The following is a 16446-nucleotide window of genomic DNA, read 5'->3' on the forward strand; positions in this document are numbered from 1 at the left end:
ACAAGATATACCAGTATGGTAATGAAATATATTGATCCTAGGTAAGATGATATACATAATATTTGCAGAAATCAATAACCCATCGCCATCCTAAAAATGTACATTAATTCAATGCATTTTAATATTTATTAATAAATGAATCACTGAGTTTATAAGTTTGAAAAATGTATCACTCTAGATTCAAAAGAGTAATTCATCCTCAAAAGGGCCAGACTAAATAGATGTTCTTATAATAGTGCATATTTCAGAGAAACTATAAAAAGTGTAGTATTAGAGAAGTTAGCTGAAAGATAAGTTAATTTTAGGTCAATTTGACTGAGTTAAGGGATTCTTGGATACTTGATAAAACTTTATTTCTGGGTATGTCCAGAAAATATTAGTATTTGAATCAGTAGACAGAGTAAAGAAAATCTACTCTCACCAACACGGGCCGGCATCATCCAATCTACAGAGGGCCCAACTAATTGGACCATAAGGACAGAAGGAAGATGAACTTTCTCTCTCTTCTTGAGCTGAGACATCCACAATCTCCTGACTTTGGACATCAACACTCCTGGGTCTCAGGCCTTTGAAGACTCTGAGACTTACGGCAGCAGCTCCCCTAAATCCCTATACCCCAACTCCCACCAAATCCTTTCTCGGGCCTTCAGCCTTGGGCTGAGAATTATTCCATAGGCTTCCCCAGTTCTCACGCCTTTGGACTCAGGTTGATGTGTATCACAGGCTTTCCTTATTTCTGGTTTGTAGGAGGCACACTGTGAACTTCCCAGCTTCATAATTATGTATGCCAATTTCCATAATAAAACTTGTTTTATATATCTATTTATCCTATATCGATTCTGTTGCTCTAGAGAACCTTGACTAACACAGGTAATTATCAGTAACATACAGAGCAGCATGATATTCTGAGCCAAATTTGTAAACCATGCTTTGTTATCTCTCCATTCCCATTTTTTATTAATTTTCCACCTCCATTTATCTTGCCTCTTATCCTCCAGGCATTTGTAGCCACTGGGCTTTCAAAATCTTTGAGTTAGAACCTAATAGTCCAAAACAATATTTTTTTCTATTGTCCAATCAAAATTTTCTCTCTCACAATAATAATACAGATTTTATCCAGAAGGAAATCAATTGGTTGACTTTATAGTAGGCATGATTAATAAACCTAATCACCCCACTAATACACATGCATTTCAAAAGAAGAAATTATTCATAAACTTTGTTCAGACCATCAACGTAGTTGTGTCATATGATTGATTAAAATAAGGTCTTTTATTAATAAAAATGGTGACAATGTACTTGTAGGATTTCTAGCTAAGAATCCACAGCTTGGACTCTTGTCTGCTCTTTCACCAACAAGCCAGATAACTTTGATGATCTATTTTAGCCGCAGGTACATGTTCCACACCTTTGAAATATAATAACAAGTGACTTTTATAAGGGTGGTAATCCATCAAGCTCTTTTGTTTAAGCACTCACCCCACACGCTAACAAGGTAAAAACTATTGTTATTCTTATTTTTCAAACAAGGAAGTCGATGCTTAAAGAGGTTAAGTATGTAACCCAAGCACACAGTAAGTAGAGTAATATTACATTTTCTTTTTTTTTTCTTTTTTTTTTTTTTTTTTGACATGGAGTTTCGCTCTTGTTACCCAGACTGCAGTGCAATGGCGCAATCTCGGCTCACCGCAACCTCCGCTTCCTGGGTTCAGGCAATTCTCCTGCCTCAGCCTCCTGAGTAGCTGGTATTACAGGCACGGGCCACCATGCCCAGCTAATTTTTTGTATTTTTAGTAGAGACAGGGTTTCACCATGTTGACCAGGATGGTCTCGATCTCTTGACCTCGTGATCCACCCGCCTCGGCCTCCCAAAGTGCTGTCATTACAGGCGTGAGCCACTGCGCCCAGCCAATATTACATTTTCTGATTGACATTAAAACCATCTTGCCATAGACTGCATTATGAATATTAACAGGCTTTTAATCTACACCTTTGAAATATTTAATACAGTTCACCATTGAACGACACAGGAGTCAGGGACACCAACCCTTGAGCATGTGAAAATCCACATACAGCTTTTGACTACCCAAAAACAGAATTACTAATAGCCCATTGTTGACTGGGAGCCTTACCAATAATATAAACAATCAATTAACATATTTTATATATGTATTATATAATCTATTATTATAACAAAGTAAGCTAGAGAAAAGAAAATGTTACTAAGGAAATCATAAGGAAAAGAAAATTTATTTGCAGTACTATACTTCAATACCGTAAGTTTGTGTGGTCTGTTTACAAGATAAATTGTCTGAAACAGAGAGCAACTGCAGCTGCAGACCCTATGGTACATATAAAGCAATTCAGCTTTTTCTGGTAATGCCATGATTTTTCTCTGCTTCTTGAGAGTACTAGCAGCATCACCACTGGCCCTTCTTATGAGTCCCATGGTGTTAAAGGCTTACACAATTGCACTAAACATTAAAAGATACGCAAGAACTGTAAGATATCATTTTTTCCTGCCATGTGCAACATACTGGAGAGTCAAACCACTCACATGGAGACGATGAGAGTCACATGGTGTTTAAAGAGGTTCTGGCAACACTTAGACTCATTGCAATTAAGGATAGGAGGTGGTTACAAAATTATGACATTAGTACAGTATGTACTAAAGCTAATTGTAGAAAGTTATAATTTACTATTGCATCTTTGTTTATGTTTTTCTTGACTGCAAATGTTACCATGTATGGTCAATGTACGCGCGTAAGTTTTCATAAACATTTTTATAAATTTGTGTATATTTTGTGATACAAAATAGGCTAGTATCTACATATTTTATGCATTCATGACATACTTATTTTTTAAGATATCTCTATGCTACATGATTTGTCTGTAAGTTTTTTCACATTGTTGTAAACCTCCAAAAATATTCCAATATATTTATTGAAAAAATTCTTCATGGAAATGGACCCATGCAGTTCAGTCTTGTGTTCTTCAAAGGTCAACTGTTTGTCAGAAGCCTTAATTAAGAATTCATACTCACAGGTGGTTGCTAGCATTTGATGGACTCTAATCAGGATTCCACACTTAGAGCCCACTTCTACAGCTTGGACTATTTCCAACTCGGATCAGCAGTAGTTTGCTAATTAGCTAACTGATGGTAGAAGAAATTTTTCCTGGCAAAATTAATGTTAACACAGATAAGTGGACTGGCTAGAAATATTTACAAGTACTTTTGCCTTTGCATGAAGAGGATTTAGAAATCTATGATCCCAGAAGACAGCACTTCAGAGTGGTGCTGTGACCCACCTGGATTGCAAGGTGCACGGTTGGCTGACAGTCTCCTGCTGTGTCAGGTCTTGCCCCTCACTCTAAAGACTCTCACTCTACAAAATCACTGTTTCCTTTCACATGTGTCATTCCTCAATAAACCTTTTGCACTCCTAATCCTATCTCAATACCTGCTTCCACAGAAAATGCAAATCAGCACGGGTGTTCTGGGCTTAGGACACAATTGGATCTATGTTTATCCATTAAGAGAGGATTCTGTTGTCTGATTCTGACTCACTTAGCTGTATCCTGCCTTCCTGGAAGACTGAAACATCTGCCTTGAATAAGCCTATTCATGCAAGGTCCAGTTCAGGTGTCTAAAGAACAGAGGTCTTTATATCAAACTCCCACAAAAGAGCAGAGTAATAGATTTTATCATTGTTGTTTGATTGTGTGCTAAGAAACTGTGTCTGTGGAAGAATCTAGACTGAAGCTTGCTCTCATAATTTCCCGCCTCTTGTAAGTTAGAGAGAGGACACCTGGATTGAGGCAAAACCTATAGATCTTACCTAAAAAATCTCATAATTGGGAATGATGATGCAGACTTAAATCAGTTCACAGCATGGTCAGGTTTTTCACTCAAGCTGCTTAATACCAAAGGTCATTTCCTTAAACTTCTATGCCATAATATGCTTCCCGAACTTGTCTGTAAAAGATTAAGTATCCAGTGACATGTTAATAAGCTATTCTCAACAAATGGTTTGGGGAGAACTTGCTTACTGTACTTCCCTCTTGAAGATTTCTAACATAAATTACTGTGTTGTAGGCTTTGGGAAGTCATACAGTTTTTAAAAAATGACTTATGCACTCATCAGATTTTAGAAAGGAAATGGACCACTTGATCCAGTATCTCAAATTTATTTAACCACTGAAGTATCTTTTTTTGATGAGAAACAAGCTTTCTGTGGAATTCTACCTAGGAATGAAAGATAAATATGTATTTTATCTCCAAAATTCTATGATTCTTTAAAAAAATTGGCAAATTTCAGAAGACTGGCTACATAAAGTATTCTTATTAATAAGGCCTCCCTCTTTTTCATAATCAAGCTACCCTTTCCCTAGACATATGGGTAAGACAGCAAGATTCAGTGATGCACCCATTTCGAAGATTATCAGCATCTATGGACTGCCCTGAGTCTGTGCAGATTTTCAAAGTTCCCCATGCTCTGGTCCTATAGTGCTCAGCCATAATTACCAAGCATTACTCATCATATAAACCTTCTATTCAAAAAAACTTCTCTCCTTGTTTCCTTTATTTCTGTCTCTGTACTTTTGCTTATTTATTTATCTTTTGACCTGATGTATCTTTTCTTAGAACTTCAAAGTTTAGTGCATGGCCCCTTCCTTACAAAATTTCTCTAGCAGTTGTAATCTACTTTGAGCTCATAATTCAATTACATCCACACGAATCAGCTGTGGAGCTTCTGCTCCAAATGTGCAAACCTTGAGACATCCCTGAACAATACTGATTTAGTGGGTTTGGTATGGAGTCCAGGTACACATAGGCTCACAAATCTCTGCTGGCACTTCTGATATACAGAAAGGAGAGAAAAGCCTCTGACATATAATGTGCCTCCTGTACCAATCAGCTAAATGTGTTTTATTGCTTCCAACAGGCCAAGTGTTCTGCTTCGGGGACTGGATTGCACAGAACATAGTATTACTCCTACTCACACGTAGCACAGAGTGTGGCTGTTGGGAGAAATTCAATCAGCTAATGGTGAAAACCGCTAGAAAGGAGAAATGTGCTTCAGGATCACAGAGTAATAAATGGTAAACAGAGGAACAATGGAAAAAATACCTCACAAGGAATAAAGTTCAGGTGGCTCTTGAAGAATTGGATTTTGTCTGCTAAATAGCCTATCATGGCTGTGGCTCTAGCATAGAGTATATCAAGGAAGTAGCAGAAAGAATAGAAATGTCAATAATGGTCAGAATATAAAGGATTTCAAATACCAAACTAAAGATGTCACTGTTTTCCTCTGGATAAGAGAAAATAATTTAAGTAAGAAGTATCTAACTTTGTTGTTATCTAGTGTTGATTCATATAAAAGAAATCCTTATCAGTCTGGCCCACATACATTTTTATTAATAGTGTGTCAAGAGAATCCATTTTTAGTAAGGAACACTAAATCAGTAGCTCTCTAAATATATAAGAATATTATACTCTCACCTAATTTTTCTTTAATTAGTAATTTATAATGCCCACATTTCAAAATATAATTTAAATTATTCCTGAAGTTCAATATATATTAATTACATTTAGCTTCAACTATAATTACTAATAAAGCCAAGTCCACTAGAGTGATTACCAGAAACCAATTTTATCTAGGCAGCAGCACACAGACAAAAATAGTCTATATTTCTGTCAACTCATGTATGCTGGGTAAATTAGACACTATTGCTAAACATCTTAACTAGACCATCTCCCATAATTAGGCCTTATATGGCCTGGGGAACATACATGGAATTAACTAAATCTAAAATATAAAGTAATCAACTATGCTGATTACTGTCAAGAGAACTATCAATTCAGTCATATAAAGAATGCATTAGAGTGGAAAGAAAACTGGAGTCCTGACAACTAATTGGGAAGATATTAAAATAGTAGAGCTTAATAAAAATCTAAATATGGTACAGATGTTAGAAAGGCTGGTTAAAGGAAGGAACAGATTTAAAAATTCTCTGGAAGCAAAACTGATAGCCTGATTGTTTTGTAAGAAAGTGTACTGGGGAACTAAGAATATGGTAGAGTAAAAGTTATCTATCTTGTTCTGACTTCATACACATTCTTTTCTCTGCCAGGAAGCTACCAAAGGGCACTGGATTGATGGTCTCACCTACTGACCAAAATCCGAACAACCAGGACACAATCACCTCCCTCTCTGAGGCTCTCAACGTCAGTACACAGATATTTTTATCTCCTACTTGCTAAAATTCAATTAATTCAGTTGTGTACATCAACTTTCTCATTTATATGCACTATCCGTATATCTTTCCCTGCTTCTTTATTTATTCCAGTTCTTTCTTAGCTGTGTCAGGAACATTTAACTAATTTTACCATGGGGAACACTAGCTACCTCATTAAAAAAAAAAAAAAAAAAAAAAAAAATTACAACCAAGAAAACCAAGAGTCATGCTCGGTATACATACCTATCCTAAGATGAGGGAGCATTTGATCAAAATTAGTTGTCTATTTCATCAGCTCTCCCATGTACTTAAAAGTACCCAGATGCCTTCAGATTCTAATAACCATCTTGTTTTCCTTTAAGCAAATTTCATATATCAATATTCAAGATCAATATATCATTATTTCTGTTTTATCTTCATATTTAAGTTGTTATTGTAAGTATATAGCCTATCAGCAATATCATCAAATTGTCTTTTGTGGACAGATTTTCATCACATTGTTTTTATGTGTAAATTTTTCTTGAATTTTTAAATTTTTATACTACGCTAATCTTTCACCTACAATGTGCAAATAAAGAAATCACTTAATTGCTCATTAAATTTTTACAAAATCTCATGAAATAAATTCATTAACCTCAAATTAGGATTATTTGATATTCCTGGATACTGGTTAGGAAGTTTAAAAGACCATGACTTCATACAAATAAATATGTGTGCAAAGAACATGAATAATATGGTTGAAATGATACTTACTATGTTTCTACTCCTGCACAGAGGAGTTTCTTAAGACACTACTCAGGAAGAAATCTGTGGCAGAGTGAAAGAAAATTAAGAAGAGACTGTACTTCCTGAAGACTTATTATAATGTAATTATGTAATCTTTCTCTAAAGGTGACCCTCAGCCCCACCTAACTTTTTAGAATTATATTTCCTTATATTCAGTCTTTCTAGCCATGGTTGAGGTGAATGTGTCCCTTACAGAAATCCAGTAGAGTAACAAAAACATTTGACATTTACAGCATCTCGTGACCCTCCAAGGCACAGAGGTAATTTAATAGTGATTGAAAAATTTGCTGTCTACCTACCCAAGTGTTCTTAAATAGTTTGGCAGTTAACAGTCCTGAGCTATTTCAGATTTTCTCAGTGTCTGCTTCTGTATGGCATCGTTCACCAAGATAGCAAAAGCCTCCACTAACAAAGGTACATTCAGATTTTTACAAATGCAGAATGAACAACAAAGAAAGCAAGGTTATGTCTAAAGGCTTAACATCTCTCATTTACAGGTAGAAGATTTTTGCTAGCTGTAAAACAAATAAGAACCAGCCCTGGAATCACCTAATCACAAAGAAAAACTGTTGTGTTGTCTGTTTTATTTAAAAACTACAGTCATTGCCACCTTTGGGGTTGGGAGTGACAGAGATAGGATTGCTATTTTGATTAGAAAAACTAAGTATCACTGGTAATATAAGAAACACATAGGCCCACCGACTCACACAGTAGCACATATATGCATATGCTTAGTTTTTAAAAAGGGAGGTTAAAACAAAACAGTGCCAAAATACTATGAAGAATATTATAAAAGGGTGTCTTTAATGAATGGCTTGATGATTTGTTAAGTTTCTCAGATGTTAGTTTCCCTTACAAGGGAAGGCAAGTGGAAGAGATTAGAGACTGGGGCCCTCAATCTAAGCCAAGAAAGAGAAGATGGAATAAAAGAACAGATAGAAGCCAAAGGAGAGAGGTGGTCAATATTCTCAACAGGGGAATGCTGAAAGAATGGCTTTAGATGTGTATAAAACCTAGGGTTAAATTGTCCTTTTCTGTGCTGTGACTGCTTTCCAAACTGCAGCAGATTTGTCACAACCCAGTTGGTGCCTTAGGGAATTTTAGAGAAGGGGTCTTTGTTCACCTATGGGTGAAAGGGGGTAAGAGGAGAATTTCTAACTTCAGAGAAAGAACAAGAAGTCAAGTGCTTAAAAAGCTGAAGCCAGGAGCAGTGATTCAGAGCAAGATGTAAAATACTCCCTCTGAGAAAATGTAGCTACTCCTCTGAGAATCTTTGGAAACACTGGGAACAACCCTGGACTTCCTTAGTACACACAGGAGGGAGCTTATAGTCACTTTATTTGAATATTAAAAAGTAGGCTGCCCTGAAATGAGGAGAATGTGGAGATCCTTTTATTATCATGCATTATCTTGCTCCAAAGGGGTCATTTACTGCCATGTGTATATAACTCAGAAATTTTGGTGCTCAGGAATGAAACTGAGTTGATCACTATCCAGGGAAGAGAGATTCCTAGGGAAAGGGAGAACCCACTTCAATGCTCTGGGGTCATTTATATGTGTGCTGTAAGGGTGAGAAAGTGCAGCTAGGAGGTAATGGCCTTGAAATTAGAGTTTCCATTCTTTTCTGGGGAAAAATGAGCAAATGGCCACACCTAGATATCACGGTGCAAGAAAAGTAAAAAAGTCAATAATCAAAGAATTGTCAAAACACATATACACATAAAATTAATGACATTCACAAAATCCTATCTATAGGATCAGTTCTGTATATGGTTATTTAGGAAAAAGCTATTTCAAAATTACTTTCCACAAACCCTCTCCTTGAAAATCAAATAGCTAAGAAACCAACAGGTGAGTAATGGTTTTGGTAAATTGGTAGAAAGTAATGAGCCAGATAATTGTGTTCTTTGGTCCAAAGAGGAAAAGAAGAGGATAAGAAATATACTAAAATGGGGGGAGATCCAAGATGGCTGGTTAGGAGGAACTCGGGATTGCAGCTCCGAGAGAAAGTGCAGAGGGTGAGTGGATGTCGCATTACCAGACGGATTTTTACTGCCCACAGACCAGGAGATTCACAGGCGGAGGACCCCACAGGTCGCCAGTGCCACTGGTTTGACTGGAGTGGCCACTTGGCCTGCACCCTGGCACAGCGGCTCCCTGTGCAGAGTGAGCGAGACTGAGTCCCCTCTAAGCCAGCAAGGGGAGCTGAAACGGGGAGCCAGGCCAGGAGATTCCCGGGGAAAAAAAGCACCATGAATCTCAGAGCCGCGGCTTCAGCCGATGCAGCAGCTACTGGGGCAGAGCAGACAAGATGGTGTCCCCTCTTAGCCAGCAAGGGGAGCTGAAACAGGGAGCCAAGCCAGGAGATTCCTGGGCAAAAAAAGCACCACGGCAAACACAACTGAACCCGGGATGGTCCAGCTCTGAGGAGGAGGGGCGTCCTCCATTACGGAGGCACCCTGCAGTTCCCAGGGCAATCTGCCGTAACCAAGGCAACCCATGACTACAGAGACTCCTTCACAACAGGGGTGGGCCAACATAGTGGAAGCAGTTCTAACTACACCCATATAAACAGGACTGCAGGGAAGTTCACATGGAAGCTGGGCGGAGCCCACAGCAGCTCAGCGAAGCCTCTGCAGGCTGAGGGTGACTAGGCTGCTACCTTGTGGGCAGGGAAAACGGCAGCAGCACAGCGGAAAATCATAAAGCCCTAACTCCCTGGGACAGAACACCTGGGGGGAAGAAAAGGGAGTTTATGAGTTCTGCTGCTGCAGACTTAAAATTACCAAAATCAGAAAGATAGCAACTACAAAGTTGACAGGTGGATAAATCCACAAAGATGGGAAGAAACCAGCGCAAAAAGGATGAAAACACCCAAAACCAGAACACCTCTCCTCCTACAAGGGAGCACAAATCCTCACCAGCAAGGGAACAAGACTGGATGGAGAATGAGTGTGACGAAATGACAGAATCAGCTTTCAGAAAGTGGATAATAAGAAACTTCCGTGAGCTAAAAGAACATGTTCTAACCCAATGCAAAGAAACTAAGAACCTTGAAAAAAGACTTGATGAAATGCTAACAAGAATGGACAACTTAGAGAGGAATATGAGTGAATTGATGGAGCTGAAAAACACAACACAAGAACTTCATGAACCATGCACAAGTTTCAACAGCTGAATTGACCAAGCAGAAGAAAGGATATCAGAGGTCAAAGATCAACTCAATGAAATAAAACAAGAAGGCAAGATTAGAGAAAACAGGGTAAAAAGGAATGAACAAAGTCAACAAGAAATATGGGACTATGTGAAAAGACCTAATCTACATTTGATAGGTATACCTGAATGTGACAAAGAGAATGCAACCAAGCTGGAAAATACTCTTCAGGATATTATCCAGGAAATCTTCCCCAACCTAGCAAGGCAGGCCAATATTCAAGTCCAGGAAATGCAGAGAAGACCACAGAGATATTCCTCTAGAAGAGCAACCCCAAGACACATAATCATCAGATTCACCAGGGTTGAAATGAAGGAGAAAATACTAAGGGCAGCCAGAGAGAAAGGTCGGGTTACCCACAAAGGGAAGCCCATCAGACTCACAGCAGATCTCTCAGCAGAAACCCTACAAGCCAGAATAGAGTGGGGGCCGATATTCAACATCCTTAAAGAAAAGAACTTTCAACCCAGAATTTTATATCCAGCCAAACTAAGCTTCATAAGTGAAGGAAAAATAAAATCCTTTGTGAACAAGCAAGTACTCAGAGATTTCATCACCTCCAGACTGGCTTTACAAGAGCTCCTGAAGGAGGCACTATACATAGAAAAGAACAACCAGTACCAGCCACTCCAAAAACACACGAAATGGTAAAGAGCATCAACACAATGAAGAATCTGCATCAACCAATGGGCAAAACACCCAGCTAGCATCAAAATGACAGGATCAAATTCAGACATGACAATATTAACCCTAAATGTAAACGGACTAAATGCCCCAATCAAAATACACAGACTGCTAAATTGGATAAAAAGCCAAAACCCATCAGTGTGCTGTAGCCAGGAAACCCATCTCACATGCAAGATACACAAAGGCTCAAAATAAAGGGATGGAGGAAGATTCACCAAGCAAATGGAGAGCAAAAAAAATCAGGAGTTGCAATTCTCATCTCTGATAAAATAGACTTCAAAGCAACAAAAATCAAAAGAGACAAAGAAGGATATTACATAATGGTAAAAGGATCAATGCAACAAGAAGAGCTAACGATCCTAAATATATATGCACCTAATACAGGAGCACCCAGATACATAAGGCAAGTTCTTAAAGACTTACAAAGAGACTTAGACTCCCACACAATAATAGTGGGAGACTTCAACACACCACTGTCAATATTAGACAGATCAATGAGACAGAAAAGTAACAAGGATATCCAGGACTTGAACTCAGACCTAGAACAAGCGAAACTAATAGACATTTACAGAACTCTCCACCCCAAATCCACAGAATATACATTCTTCTCAGCACCACATCACACCTACTCTAAAATTGACCACATAATTGGAAGTAAATCACTCCTCAGCAAATGCAAAAGAACGGAAACCATAACAGTCTCTCAGACCACAGTGCAATCAAGTTAGAACTCAGAATTCAGAAACCAACCCAGAACCACACAGCTTCATGGAAAATGAACAACTTTCTCATGAACATTGACTGGATAAAGAATGAAATGAAGGCAGAAATAAAGATTTTCTTCAAAACCAACGAGAATGAAGACACCACATACCAGAATCTCTGGCACACATTTAAAGCAGTCTCTAGAGGAAAATATATAGCAATAAGTGCCCACATGAGAAGAAAGGAGAGATCTAAAATTGACACCCTATCATCAAAATTGAAAGAGCTAGAGGAGCAAGATCAAAAAAACTCAAAACCTAGCAGAAGACAAGAAATAACTAAGATCAAAGCAGAATTGAAGGAGATAGAGACACGAGAAACACTACAAAAAAATCAATAAATCCAGGAGCTGGTTTTTTGAAAAGATCAGTAAAATAGACAGACCACTAGCCAGATTAATAAAAAAAGAAAAGAGAGAATAACCAAATAGATGCAATAAAAAATGATAAAGGGGATATCACCACAGATTCCACAGAAATTCAAACCATCATAAGAGATTATTACAAACAACTCTACGCACATAAACTAGAAAACCTGGAAGAAATGGATAAATTCCTGGACAGTTGCCTCCTCCCAAGCCTAAACCAGGAAGAAGTCAAAACCCTGAATAGACCTATAACAAGGTCTGAAGTCGAGGCAGCAATTAAGAGTCTACCACCCAAAAAAAGCCCAGGTCCAGATGGGTTCACAGCCGAATTCTACCAGACATACAAAAAGGAACTGGTACCATTCCTTCTGAAACTATTCCAAATAATCCAAAAAGAGGGAATCCTTCCCAAATCATTTTATGAGATCAACATCATCCTAATATCAAAACCCAGCAGAGACTCAAAACTACAGGCCAATATCCATGATGAACATAGGTGCAAAAATCTTCAATAAAATACTGGCAAGCCGATTACAACAGCACATCAAAAAGCTTATCCACCATGATCAAGTAGGATTCATCCCAGGGATGCAAGGCTGGTTCAATATACGCAAGTCTATAAATGTAATTCACCACATAAACAGAACCAAAGACAAAAATCACATGATTATCTCAATTGATGCAGAGAAGGCCTTCAACAAAATTCAACAGCCCTTTATGCTAAAAATCCTCAATAAACTAGGTATCGATGGAACGTATCTCAAAATAATAAAAGCTATTTACGACAAACCAACAGCCAATATCATACTGAATGGGCAAAAACTGGAAGCATTCCCTTTGAAATCTGGCACTAGACAAGGATGCCCTCTCTCACAACTCCTATTCAATATAGTACTGGAAGTTCTAGCCAGAGCAATCAGGCAAGAAAAAGAAATAAAGGGTATTCAATTAGGAAAGGAGGAAGTCAAATTGTCTCTATTTGCAGATGACATGATTGTATATCTAGAAGACCCCATCATCTCAGCCCAAAATCTCCTGAAACTGATAAGCAACTTCAGCAAAGTCTCAGGATACAAAATCAATGCGCAAAAATCACAAGCATTCCTATACACCAATAACAGACTTAAAGAGAGCCAAATCAAGAACGAACTGCCATTCACAATTGCTACAAAAAGAATAAAATACATAGGAATACAGCTAACAAGGAACGTAAAGGACCTCTTCAAGGAGAACTACAAACCACTGCTCAACGAAATAAGAGAGGACACAAACAGATGGAGAAACATTCCATGTTCATGGTTAGGAAGAATCAATATCATGAAAATGGCCATACTGCCCAAAGTAATTTACAGATTCAACGCTATCCCCATCAAGCTACCAATGACCTTCTTCGCAGAACTGGAAAAAACCACCTTAAACTTCATATGGAACCAAAAGAGAGCCCGCATAGCTAAGTCAATTGTAAGCAAAAAGAACAAAGAGGGAGGCATCACACTACTGGACATCAAACTATACTACAAGGCTACAGTAATCAAAACAGCATGGTACTGGTACCAAAACAGAGATATAGACCAATGGAACAGAACAGAGGCGTTGGAGGCAACACAACATATCTACAACCATCCGATCTTTGACAAAACTGATAAAAACAAGCAATGGGGAAAGGATTCCCTGTTTAATAAGTGGTGTTGGGAAAACTGGCTAGCCATATGCAGAAAGCAGAAACTGGACCCCTTCCTGACACCTTACACTAAAATTAACTCCAGATGGATTAAAGACTTAAACATAAGATCTAACACCATAAAAACCCTAGAAGAAAACCTAGGCAAAACCATTCAGGACATAGGCGTAGGCAAGGACTTTATGACCAAAACACCAAAAGCATTGGCAACAAAAGCCAAAATAGACAAATGGGACCTAATCAAACTCCACAGCTTCTGCACGGCGAAAGAAACAGTCAATAGAGTGAATCGGCAACCAACAGAATGGGAAAAAGTTTTTGCAGCCTACCCGTCTGACAAAGGGCTGATATCCAGAATTTACAACGAACCAAAACAGATTTACAAGAAAAAAACAAGCAAGCCCATTCAAAAATGGGTGAAGGATATGAACAGATACTTCACAAAAGAAGACATACATGAGGCCAACAAGCATAGGAAAAAATGCTCATCATCACTGGTTATTAGAGAAATGCAAATCAAAACTACATTGAGATACCATCTCACGCCAGTTAGAATGGCGATCATTAAAAAATCTGGAGACAACAGATGCTGGAGAGGATGTGGAGAAATAGGAATGCTTTTACACTGTTGATCGGAGTTTAAATTAGTTCAACCATTGTGGAAGACAGTGTGGCGATTCCTCAAGGACCTAGAAATAGAAATTCCATTTGACCCAGCAATCCCATTACTGGGTATATATCCAAAGGATTATAAATCGTTCTACTATAAGGACACGTGCACACGAATGTTCATTGCAGCACAGTTTACAATAGCAAAGACCTGGAACCAACCCAAATGCCCATTGATGATAGACTGGACAGGAAAAATGTGGCACATATACACCATGGAATATTATGCAGCCATCAAAAACGTTGAGTTCATGTCCTTTGTAGGGACATGGATAAACCTGGAAACCATCATTCTCAGCAAACTGACACAAGAACACAAAATCAAACATCGCATGTTCTCAGTCATAGACGGGTATTGAACAATGGGAACACATGGACACAGGGAGGGGAGCACTATACACTGGGGTCTGTTGGGGGGAGTGGGGGCGACAGTGGGGGTGGGGAGTTGGGGAGGGATAACATGGGGAGAAATGCCAGATATAGGTGAAGGGGAGGAAGGCAGCAAATCACACTGTCACGTATGCACCTATGCAACAACCTTGCATGTTTTTCACATGTACCCCAAAGCCTAAAATGCAATAAAAAAAAAAAAAGAAATATACTAAAATGGAGAAGTCAAATGAATTGTACTATGTGCTCACACTGAGCCAGAGACCAGCCTTAATGGTGGGAGAACACTGTCTGCTTAGAAGCCCAGAAGAGATGCTGGACTTTGTTTTAATTTTAATTTTTGTAAATGGACAGATAAAATTGTATGCATTTATCCTGTACAACATATCATTTTGAATTATATACATATTTTGTAATGACTAACTCATTCTATATACTTAACATTTTTGTCATGAGAACACTTTAAATCCACTCAGCATTTTTCAAGAATATACTATCATTAACAATAGTTAAAATGTTATACAAAATATTTATTGAACTTATTCCTCAAAATTTGATATTCTTTGACCAACATCTCCCACCCTCCCCAACCTCTGGTAACCACCATTTTAATATTTCCATGAGATCAAGTATTTTAGATTCCACATATGAGTGAGATTATGCAGTATCTGTCCTTCTGTGCCTGGTTTTTTTCACTTGACATAATGTCTTTCAGGTTCAACCAAGTTGTTGTAGATGACAGGATTTCTTTTTTTTTTTTTTTAATGACTGAAAAGTATTCCATTGTGTGTATATACTACTTTTTCTTTATTCACTCACTCATTCATTCATTCATTGACACACACTTGGGTTGAGTCCATAACTTAGCTATTGTGCAATAAACATGAATGTGCAGATATCACTAAGATGCTGATTCCATTTCCTCTGAATATATGCCCAAGTAATGGGATTCCTGGTAGTACATTGTTAATTTTTTGAGAAACCTCCATACCATTTTTTAGGATAGCTATAGTAATTTACATTTCCTCAACATTATGCAAGGGTTCCCATTTCTTCATATCCTAACACTTGTTTTCTTTTGTCTTTTTGTTAATAGCCATTCCAACAGGAGTAAGGTGATATCTCATTATGATTTTGATTTGCATTTCTCCAATGATTAACAATGTTGAGCATTTTTTCCATATACCTGTTGCCCATTTGTGTGTCATCTTTTGAGAAATATCTATTCAGTTCCTTTGTCCATTTTTAATTGGGTTATTTTTCTTGCAATTGAGTTGTTTGAGTTCCTTATGTATTTTGGATATTTACCCCTTAAGAGGTGTATAGTTCGAAAATACTTTTTCTCCCATTCTGTAGGCTGTCTCTTCACTCTGTTGGCTGTCTCTTCACTCTGTTGGTTGTCTCTTTACTCTGTTGTTTGTCTCTTCACTCTGTTAATGTTTACCTCTACTGTGCAGAACTTCTTAATTTCATACAATCGCATTTGTCTATTTTTGTTTTTGTTACTTTTGTTTTTGTTACGTTTGTTTTTTGGGTCAAGTCTAAAAAATTATTGCCTAGACTAACATCATATAGCTTTTCCCCTTTCTATTTTTCTAGTAATTTTGTAGCTTCAGGTCTTCCATCTAAGTCCTTAATTCACTTTGA

The sequence above is a fragment of the Aotus nancymaae genome, unplaced genomic scaffold (assembly GCF_030222135.1).
Source record: "Aotus nancymaae isolate 86718 unplaced genomic scaffold, 86718_ANA_hifiasm-v0.15.2.pri h1tg000008l, whole genome shotgun sequence".
In the NCBI taxonomy this organism is placed as follows: domain Eukaryota; kingdom Metazoa; phylum Chordata; class Mammalia; order Primates; family Aotidae; genus Aotus; species Aotus nancymaae.